Below are 3,545 nucleotides of genomic sequence, written 5' to 3'. Positions count from 1 at the left end.
ATGCTCAAAACAACATGTGGAAAATGAATGTAATCGCCATTCATGGCAAAGACAAAGTTAATGAGAATGCATCTACTTCCACTTACATGCTTGAGTTACCTAAGTTATGGCATGCTAGACTTGGTCATGTGAATTTTGATAGTTTGGGTAAATTAATTAATTTGGATTATATACCCAAATTTAATATTGACTCAAAACACAAATGTGAAATATGTGTTGAAGCAAAACTAACGAGAACATCATTTCATAGTGTTGAAAGACAAAACGAATCACTTGAATTAATCCATACCGATTTATGTGATTTAAAATTCATGCCAACGAGAGGTGGAAACAAATACTTTGTAACTTTCATTGACGATAGTACAAAATATTGTTATGTATACTTGCTTAAAAGTAAAGATGAAGTAATTGAGAAGTTTGCCATGTACAAACTAGAAGTTGAGAATCAACTCAATAATAAAATAAAAGTGGTACGAAGTGACCGAGGAGGTGAATATGTTGAACCATTTGGTGCCTTCTGTGCACAACATGGAATTGTTCACGAGGTAACTCCTCATTATTCTCCTCAATCAAATGGCGTGACCGAACAAAAGAACCGCACTCTCAAAGAGATGATGAATGCAATGTTGCTTACTTCAGGGTTACCACAAGAAATGTGGGGGGAAGCTATCTTGTCAGCCAATTACCTATTGAATAAGATATCTCGTAAGAAGATGGATAAGTCTCCATCTAAATTATTTAAAGGAAGGAGACCTTCCTACAAATACTTGCGAGTGTGGGGGTGCCTAGCAAAAGTAATGGCACCCATTCCAAAGAAAATGAAGATAGGACCCAAAACAGTTGATTGTATCTTCATTGGGTACGCTCACCATAGTAATGCGTACATATTCATGGTGTATGATTCTAAGAATCCCGAAATACACAAAGATTCAATTATGGAATCTAAAAAATGCTTCCTTCTTCGAACATGTGTTTCCTTATAAGTCTAAGGAAGATGGACCAAGTTCTTCTAATCAAATACTTGATGATATTGAGAAAATACCTCAAGTACGAGATGAAGAATCAGAAGAAGAGGTAGAGTCTGAAGAACCTAGACGAAGCAAACGAGCAAGGATAGAAAAATCTTTTGGATATGATTTTCTCACCTACATGCTTGATGTCGAACCCTTCACTTATGATGAGGCTGTGAAATCTGTTGAGGGACCTTTTTGGAAGGAAGCCATAAGGAGTGAACTAGACTCTATCATGCAAAACCACACTTGGGAGTTGGTTGATCTTCCTCCCGAAAGTAAAACACTCGGATCAAAGTGGATCTTCACGAGGAAGATGAAAGCGGATGGCACTATTGATAAATACAAGGCTAGACTTGTAATTAAAGGTTATAGACAACAAGAAGGTCTTGATTACTTTGATACGTATTCTCCTGTGACGAGAATAACATCCATAAGGCTGATAATAGCGATTGCTGCTCTGCGCAATCTTGAAATTCATCAGATGGATGTGAAGACCGCTTTTCTTAACGGAGATCTTGAGGAAGAGATCTATATGGATCAACCTGAGGGTTGCATCGCCCCTGGGCATGAAACGAAAGTGTGTAAATTAGTAAAATCTCTATATGGCCTCAAACAAGTCCCAAAGCAATGGCATGAGAAATTTGACAACGTAATGATGTCAAATGGATTCAAAATCAACGAATGTGACAAATGTATATATAGTAAGACCACTGATCGTGGCTATGTGATCTTATGCTTGTATGTTGATGACATGCTGATTGTTAGGAGCAATGATCATATGATCAAGTCCACAAAAGATATATTGAACTCAAGGTTCGAAATGAAGGACTTGGGGCTAGCAGATGTAATATTGGGCATCAAAATTACACGGACAACTAGTGGACTTGTCTTAACTCAGTCACATTATGTTGAGAAAATTCTTGATAAGTTTGGAAAGGATGACTCTGGAATCTCTAGAACTCCTATATATTGACACGAGTCAACACTTGTCAAAGAATAGAGGAGAAAGTATCTCTCAAATTGAATATGCGAGAGTGATAGGGAGTCTGATGTACTTGATGAATTGCACTAGACCTGACTTAGCCTACACTGTGAGTAGACTGGCTAGGTATACGAGCAATCCAGGTTCAGAACACTGGAAGGCAATCGTGAGAGTACTGAGGTATCTCCGATTCACTCGTGATTATGGTCTACATTATACGAGATATCCATAAGTCCTTGAAGGATTCACTGACGCCAGTTGGATATCTGATATTCAAGACTCAAAAGCCACGAGTGGCTATGTATTCACCCTTGGAGGTGCTGTTGTGTCCTGGAAATCCTCTAAACAAACGGTAATAACTCGATCCACGATGGAAGCCGAGTTTGTTGCATTAGATAAATGCGGAGAAGAAGCCGAATGGCTAAGAAATTTTGTTGAGGATATTCCAGATTGGCCGAAACCTGTGCCGGCAATATGTCTATATTGTGATAACCAATCGGAAATTGGAAGGGCACAAAGTGGGATGTATAATGGTAAGTCTAGACACATCCGTCAAAGACATAACACCATTAGACAACTTCTCTCATCAGGAGTCATTAGTATTGACTATGTTAGGTCCAAAGAGAATATTGCGGATCCATTAACCAAAGGGTTAAACAGAGACCAAGTAGAGAAGACATCCACGGGAATAGGACTGAAGCCCAGGAAAAATAATGTTGAAACAATGGAAACCCAACCATGCTGACTAGAGATCCCAAGATCTTGGTTCAATGGGACAACTTATTTGTTGAGACGATGTGAGGTCACTGTGGGGGGAAATCCCTCGTGCTATTCCTATGATTGTGACTATCGAATGAGGCTAAGCAGAGTGCTTTTAATGATTAGAATGAGTAATGTCGGATTACTCTTGAAAGAATCACCTATGTGAGAGTGAAGTGGGGCTGCTTCAAATGATAGTTAAACTGGGATTAATTATCTAAATGCTCTTACAGAACCAGGAGGATGTTCAGGGCCGAAATGAACATAACCATGAGAACTGAACCGTAGTCATGGAAAATAGCTGTGGGAGATATGTTTATCGTTTATATACAAACGACTAACAGTTCAAGGACATCGTGTCTACTGAGTAGTCAGTAAAGATGACATATCTTTCCGAGTGAAGGTTCAAAGGTTCTGCCTACCTATCCTATACAGTTATTTACCGTAGAATCTATCACCATGTTTTCCCGAGTCGTGTCCTTTTATTGATATTACTCAATTTCATTCATGTGGGGGATTGTTGGAAAATGTTGGTATTTAATACCAAGTTAATGGCTGATTTGTGGCAACATTTTGAGTGGGATCCACTCATCGGATTTGAATAATTCGAAGTGCTACGTATTCCTTGTAACGAGGGGTATAAGATTGAATATTTGTTTACCAAAATTGGACCTAGAATGAATGAGAAATTGATGCTCAAACTAGGCTTAAAAGAAACACATACATGTTATGTTGTGGAAGTGGAATTGCAAGAGTCCCACATTGTTTTGGGATGCGTGTTGTGGTAGTGT

The sequence above is a fragment of the Urtica dioica genome, chromosome 5 (genome assembly GCF_054948205.1).
Source record: "Urtica dioica subsp. dioica isolate 48M chromosome 5, U.dioica_male_clone48M_v1_H2, whole genome shotgun sequence".
In the NCBI taxonomy this organism is placed as follows: domain Eukaryota; kingdom Viridiplantae; phylum Streptophyta; class Magnoliopsida; order Rosales; family Urticaceae; genus Urtica; species Urtica dioica.
Note: the sequence above shows the minus strand (reverse complement) of the source record.